We start from the raw sequence: 8,386 nt of genomic DNA on the forward strand, positions 1-8,386 counted from the left end.
CGGCCAGACCATAGCGCTTTTCCAGCAGGAGTGGACGGTAGGCTTTGAGCAATGTTTGCAGTTGGGCATTCGTCCATTTAACACAGTATCTCGAAGCTGATGATATTGGACCCACTGTGGAGGAAACGGCTTCACGAGTACAGCTGCAACTTCTCATAATGTGCCCTCCCTTTAGCGCAACCATAACGTAAGTGAAGACGATGAATCTAAACCTCACAAAGGCAGCAAAGTCATTGCACCTTTTGAGGTCCAAAAAGGTATTAAAGACATCGTTAAAATACTGAGCCGGCTTTCGGACATAAAAACGGAAGCCTGTACTGCGTTCACTACATCAACTGCATATGACAACAGTTCAAATTGTTGAATAAAGTTGTTCTTTTTGTTTTGTTTTTGCCACAAAAAGTATTCTTGTCACTTCATAAAATTAAGTTTGAACCACGTTGACTATTTTAACGATGTTTTTACTACCTTTCTGGACCTCAAAAGGTGCAATGACATTGCTACCTATGTGTGGTTCAAAAACCCTCGGATTTTGTCACAAATATCTTAATTTGTGTTCCAAAGATGAATGAAGGTCATGCGGGTGTGGGACGACACGAGGGTGAGTAATTAATGACAGAACTTTCATTTTTGGGCGAACTAACCCTTTAACATCTCTGTATTAATTTCACTACCAAATAAGTGCACTAAAATCATTTCAACACAAAATATAGCTTAATAATATATTAAAATCATCATGGATATAATGTGTATTCTCAATATATCAGCCAGCCATAAGGATGTCCAAGAATAAAACTCCTACAAGTAAATTATATATGTGACTTAGGGAGAGAAAGAAAAAGCCAGTTTCCTAATAAATGCTAATCTAGCACCATTTTCAACCAGAGTTTCATGTATGCTGTAATAGGACACTTAAGCAGTCAACTGCTAGTTCTCCCTTAGGCAACCATGGTTTCAATGCAACTATCACTGCAATAATGTGAAAGCACACTGCATTACACCCATTTGTACAGGTCATGTTCAAATGAGCTTTTCATCAGGCGTACAACCACACACATATGCACCTACACACATATGCATATATATCCTGTAGATGAGAACTTAGCAACTAAGCAGCATCTGGCCAAAGGCTCAGTGTTATTTCACAGCATAACTAACTGAATGATTGCTCAGTGTCTAGCAAGAATGGAGAGAGACAGAGAGATAAAGAAAAGAGTCATCTTTCCTTCCGTCAGGTCTGGTTGCAAAACTCAGTCCAAAGCACCTATGCAGTTTGACAATTTAAACAAAGATTCTGGAAAGTACATTTACAGTTATAATTGAGCTACAAAGAGTTTTTGCATAGTCAAGCTACAATCTTTATCTATCCATCCAAGCATACATGACAATACGTAATCAAATATTTGATTATCTTTGGAACAACCAAAGAACACCAAGGCCAATTATATACAAAAAAATCAACTCTGCTCAGATAACATTTGGTCCCTATCTGTGTGTAATAGTGTTAAAATAACACTGAATCAGAGTTAAAGTTAATGAAATAATTAAGCTATTAATTCAGGGATGATTAAAGATTAATGATGAACACCTGCTGTTAACAAGCAGAATAACTGAAGAAAAGAGAAACACAAGAACTACAAGTGACTTCAGCCAAAACAAATTGAAATCAACTGAAGGTAAAAGACATTAAATCTCTCAAGATCTGACTAAAAGATCTGATTTACTTATTACTAACCAAATGGTTTTTGCTGAAGTCACTTGTAGTTCTTATATATGTGATATATATATACAGCTATGGAAAAAATTAAGATTGATTTCTGAACTTGGAGTGGTCTCTTAATTTTTTCCATAGCTGTATATATATATAAAATCACATATATATCACATATATATATCACATATTTAATATTTATTAATATTTATTATTAATATTACATATTTAAATAGTCTGACTGCAACTGAACATTTAAAATATATGTAAACTTGCCATGTTTCTATATCCTGTATCCAAGTTTATTGAACAACCACTTCTAGAAGCTGACACAACTTCATACTTCCAAAACAAAATGTAATAAAATAAATAAAAATGAAAAAAAAAAATATAATAATATAGCTACAGAACTGACACAACTCTCAACATCACACTTAGATATTTATGTAAATTTCTACAAAAACAATAAACTTTCACTTTCACTGTCAGTTAATAGAATGTAAACCAATATGAAATCTTGATGAACCAGAGTTAGAGTTTAAATCACAGGAAACTTCCACATTCAAGAGAAATGGTTCTAAGCAGTACCAAATTAGGGTTCTTCGGCTTGTAAAAATAGCAGAACCCTTTTTATAAGGTTCCATAAAGAACCATGCTTTGAAAGTGCTATAGGACCTCAATAGTGTGAAAAACGTCATTGGTAGGAAACCAGTTACAATTTGAAAGTTAAAATTTGTAGACATTTTAAGAAAGAAATCATTTACATGTTCAGAGTGTGTTGACAGTCTATGTAATTGCATGGCTAAGCCCCAAAAAACCATAATGATGTGGCTTTGACAGTTACAGATCTGAAAAACAAAAAGGCTGGAAAAAAGAACCCTAAACTCTAACACAAAGAACCATTTCAGCATATAAAGGGGTCTTCAGGTTCATGCGGTTCTAAATAGAACTGTAACTTCATGTAAAGAACCTTCAAAGAACCATCTTTTTTAAGAGTGTAGTAGAGACCACAAAATAAATCAGACCAACAGATCTGGAAAAGAAAAACGTGCTAACCGACGGGGCAAAAGTGAAGGGGTGAAAGTTAAACAATTCGAGCAGTTTGTGAGCACGGCAGCGCATGAAGGAACAGGAAACGTTGTGTGCGTTGGATTTAGTTAATGTGTCTGAAAGCAATCAAACAATGTCCGGGCCAATACCGGCCTCATCATGATAAGAGGCAGCCGTGAGGCTGAGTGGCTAGCAGGCAGCTCTCTAATCAGAGGCCGGACCGCCGTAATTGCCTGCTACAATCTATCTCTGCCACTGCCGGCTCCATACTTTCCGTAGTATTAGAAGGCTGCCCAGTTCATTTCAATACGCAGCGCGCCGTCAAGTGAAATTGGCAGGGTAAATAGGAACCACTGTTTATTTCCTGCTTCCTTCTGTCGTATTGGGGCCAAACACAGAGTAAAAGAAAGTGCTATTAGCTCGGGCAGAATCCACACAAACCGCTGAAATTACTGTCAGCGGGCAACCCTCCTCAAGCCACAAACAATAGACAGCATCCAAATTAAAGCACAATAAATCACAATGTGTTTAGCTGCGTCGAGCCCGCCGGAGTCTCATCATTTTATATGTGTGCGCACGTGTGCGTTTTGAGCCGAGGGCCTCAAGCTCAGCGGAAAAACGGGTCTGGTGAAATCTTAGGTCATTATCAGGAGGCACATTGGACAATTCACCTCACACTGTTTTTAAACGCTCTCTTGAAAATAAAGCATGCCAAACAAGTGTAATGGCTTACAGAGAAAATAAGATAATAATAGTGAATGGTTCTGGGTAAACAATGAGGTTTTGTTACTTGTATTGTTGTCGAGGCAAATTCGGCTCATTGTGTGCGCCGCTAAGCCAAAGAATGGATTTTCCCTCTGGACATTTGTTTTCCTCCTTGTCAAGTAAAATAAAAACATGCTGAAATGTTAACTAAGAAACATACACATTCTAAGTCTGATGGAAGTGTTGGTTTTAGATAACTCCTGCCTGAACCGATCTATAAGGACAACAAAACAAATGACACAGTTCATACAGCAGAGTGCGAAAGGTCAATGCAATCACTTTAATATTGTGTGTGAACAATCACAACATTTACTCACCGCATACATCCCAGTCACTGATCTTCAAAAGATCTGTAATTAAACAGAGTAATTACATACCTATACTCGCATGCAGACACCTTCAGAGGCCTGACGTAATTAGTTATGACCACCACACAGTAAGCAGGAAAGAACGAATCAATAACCCATTCTAAACGACCTCGTGAACGCGGCCCGTTACAAACGGACAATAGAAGGATCCCTGGAAACATCCACGGAGCCCCGTAAGAGCTCAAAGCTGACCGGATATGTAAAGGAAATCTCGGTTACCTCAATAAATCACATGCTTTTGCCTTTTCTGTACATTAAGTCATTGTGTTGAACGTCGAATGGCAAACGTGTTGCGATATTTTGACAAGACAGACAGGGGAGTATTTTATATCATTTTTTTCCAGGGTACTTCAGTGCTTTTATGAGGGCGCTTGTGCTTTTTCAATCAGCAATAACAACAGCATTTGGCACCTACTATTCAGCAAGAGCCACAAACAATAATGTTTGAACTCTAGGTTCAAAAGGCCTGGATAAAAACATCATTCAGCCTTACTTTTTCACTTTTGGATGAATTCAACAATTGAGACTGAATGGTGGCTTCTTCAAAATAGGCTGCAGTGCTATTCCTTAAAATGACCTCTAATTACATGAAAGATATTTTGAGTCTTTTCAAATTATTATGGGTTCGCCATTGGCCCACTCAAGACTTTTTTTTCTTCTTCTTTTTGCTAAAGAAAATGGGCAAACAATTTTTGTTCTCTTAAGTCTTCCTGAAATGGCTTTTTTCAAGTAGGTCTGCAATTGGGTGGTACCGTGTATTGCCCCGTTAATTCTGATGTCCACCATTTGGGATTAACATGCTGAGAACACGGTTATCTTTCTGGGTTCTGTAGGTTACCATCTTTATGTTCCATTTCTCTAACAAAAGATGCCTTGATGTGGTGAAAACATGGCACTATACCACCTTCTCTATCATCGACACAGTCGTTTCATGTTCATACTGCGATGTTAAGATGCAAGGCCACCACCATCTATCCGTTACGTCTATCCGTCTTCTCAGATTAATTACCACCAAAGTCTAAGAAAAGACTCCAGCACCTAAAGCCCAAGGAACATTACAGACAAGAGCCTTGACTAAATCAGATTCTAACTGCTAAATCAATGCCAATTATTGTGAGACAATTGACAGCAATGCATCTGAAATGAGCCTCTACATTATTTCTGCCACTCTTTAACAAGGACTAGAGGAAAATATAAGACGTTGAGATGTTGGTTTGGTTGAGCTGTATCGGGGACCATGACAGGATTATACTGATTTACAGGAACAGGCTGCTTTTGTGTATCAAGTATGTGCTCATACTTATTTTCACTGGAGTGTACACAGAACACCATTTACCAATCAAACACAGTCAATCACTCCAGCACCACTGAGGTCATCCAGTGATATTTTCTCATGTCTTTAAAAGCATCATTATGAAAACGACAACAGTATACATTCAAGAAATCAAGTATATGAGATTTTGACCACACCAATATGATAATATTTGCAAAATACACTGATCTATCAACAATATCAGTCTGTTTCAAACATCTTTGGAGGGTGTGCCAACTGTATAACTAATTAAAACCTAGTTAGTTCAAAAATAATTTAAATTCATTTCTTTTTTGAAATAGGGGTTGCGAGTACTTTTGCATTGGGGTCTCCAATGCATTGCAGCGACTCTCAGTTTGGACACACCACAAATCACAGTCATACATTAATACTACAAGAGTAATCGATTAATTCTGAATGTTGGGTCTTTCACAGTACGCTCTATTATTTCTAATTACCCAATGGGTCACGGAAGTATGCCTCTGCAATTGCACAGCGCCTACCAGGTATATAAAAAAAGGAAAAAAAAAAAGAGCCATTTCAGCCCTCCTGTCCACTCTTTCTCCCTCTCTCCCTTTCTCACACGCACGTCTCAGTGGCCCTCTACCAAAAGATCACAGCTCCACCTAGTGCAATGTACAAGAAACGAATGGTAGTGAATGGAACTGACACAATGATCTTTCCAACATGCTTTGGATCATATTTGCATTATTAGATATTTGTCAACCTTCAAAAGTGTATATAGATTCTAATTTTCAAAGAGCACTATTTCCAAATACCTAAATGAACAATTTAGTTAAAATGATCTCCATTTCTATGCACAACTTTTTCTATAGGACTTAAAACAAACCAAACATCCACTGCAAGAAAGTAAAAACACACACTAGTGATTTATACTGCCTCAAGTGTAATTCAGACCCTAATAGACTATTTCAGAATGTATGTCTATGAAATGCACAAGTAAAAAAGGAAACGTAAATTGCAAGTATATTTCTCTCCCATATTTAGTCTACTTATTATGTGAAATGATTTCAAAAACATTCAAAAAAGGGAAAAAATATCTAATATATACATGATATAGTATACATATGTATTTATACTAAATAATATTGTCATAATTCATTATTTTGGTTCAATGCAGCAGCTTAATGTAAGCGATGGGCTTGTTTTCTTGCCATCTTTAATATATTTTTAACATACACAGCGAAGCTATGCCCAGTAGTTAATTCAATATAACTTTAATGAAAAAGTATGTGAACACTATTTATGCATTTATGAACAGAAAACGAACATCTATTTTTGTACTGTCACATCTTGCCAATCCAAAGAGCAGACCAAGCTGGAAAATAGGCTCACCACACACACACACACTTTGTCTCTTCACACACACACCCTCTTCACCCGCTGAGTTCCACAGTCTGGGCCTGCTGCACCGAGAGGGAATTTACATTTTAATAGGCAGAGCTGCTCGCGCCGACTTCGAATGAGGGTATATGCTCAGCTGAACAGCGGGAAATGCACCCCACAGCAGAAGTTTAGAATGAACCTCAAGACAATTCCTGGTGCACAAAGACAGAAAATGATATATTTTAGCCCATCTCTGTCGCGTATATAGTGAAATATGCATACATATAGAAATCATTTTCTACCAGACCTCATCCGAACGTCTCCACGTTTATGCAACATTTCTGCATTTAAGCAGCAGCTTTCAATGCACCTTGTTGTGAGCGGAACTGGGACGGAAAAAGGAAGAAACCTAGAGTTCCAGTACCAGAGTGCCAATATCTTGATTAGCAACAATGTATATAATATATATAGAACTCTTTGGAATAAATTCTATAAAGGTTCAGAAATTGAAAAATGCGTTGTCATTGGCTTCTATGAAATGTATTCATTATGCTCAATTTACTGTACTTAGTATTATCATTACAACAAATCCCCTTTATGGTGTTTTCCATCTGTCGCTGACCTAATTACTAATGTGACCACAAATGCTCCCGAGTTCAAATTTATGTTTATCAGTTTCCACATTCTTAGAAATAACCATTCCGTGCTCTCATCTTTCTCTTTCCCTGTTTTTTGGTCCCTCGTTTCTACACCATGTCATGACTGAGTGTGAAACAGCACAAGATGTCACTGCTCCGGGCATGCAATCAAGTGGCAGGCCCCTCCCAGCTCTAATTAATAACTATTGAACATGCTAACAACAATCAACACTAATTAAATACGAGCTTGTTGACAAGAGTGCAAACCTTATCAAAAACACCCCTTCAAAAAAAAAAAAAAAAGCTGTGGAGAAGCGGGATGAGGGAGGGCACTCCTGTTTTCTGTAATTAGTTAACGAAGAGCCCCGAGCCACTCTTTTGATTGAGGGCCCCACAAGCTAGTTAGGAGTTTCGTCTGACACCCTAAACAGAAGAAGCAGTCAGCCTAAACAGCAGGTCACATGACCATGCAGAATCTCCGCTCAGGTTATAGGGCAAACGGAGCACAGAATGAACTGCTTTCAGCTTTTGAGGTGTTTCACTGCTGAATATGAGAGAGAATGGGATTTATGTTGTAATATATGCATGCAGGAGTGCATATGAACATTCACAAAAAACAAAATGAGATGAAAAATGGCTTTAGCTAGTAAATAAATCCAGGTGGTCGATGTAAGGAATTACAATATGAAAGTGATATGAGAGGGTCTTCAAACCAGATATTGAAGAAAACAACAACTTTACCTCCATAAAAAAAGTGTACTATCCCAAGTTTATAAAGGAATATTCATTGAGAACAACATGTAGACATAAACATGATAAAATAAATTACTACACGTCTCAGTTTCACTGAGAGACAAAGTTCATCTTGCATATGATGCTATGAGTGACAAAATTCTGCTTGTAATTTGTATTTTGCATTGTCATTTTTTTATAGAAAAATATATATTTCAATAAAAATACAATGTTACTACAATAAATAGTCATGAATATGATAGTAATAATAAGCATTGCCTATTGAAATCATTTTTTATTATTAAAAAAAATTAAATACACTTTTTAATGATAAAAACAATGCAAAAAGTACAATTTCATGGTCAGTAAGCCATTTATGGTAAGTAATTTCTTAGGTTACCCACAATTATCCAGAATAATAATAATTATGTTGTTGTTTAAAAACATAAATGACAATACAAAA

Source organism: Chanodichthys erythropterus, chromosome 17, assembly GCF_024489055.1.
Source record: "Chanodichthys erythropterus isolate Z2021 chromosome 17, ASM2448905v1, whole genome shotgun sequence".
NCBI classification, from domain to species: Eukaryota; Metazoa; Chordata; class Actinopteri; order Cypriniformes; family Xenocyprididae; genus Chanodichthys; species Chanodichthys erythropterus.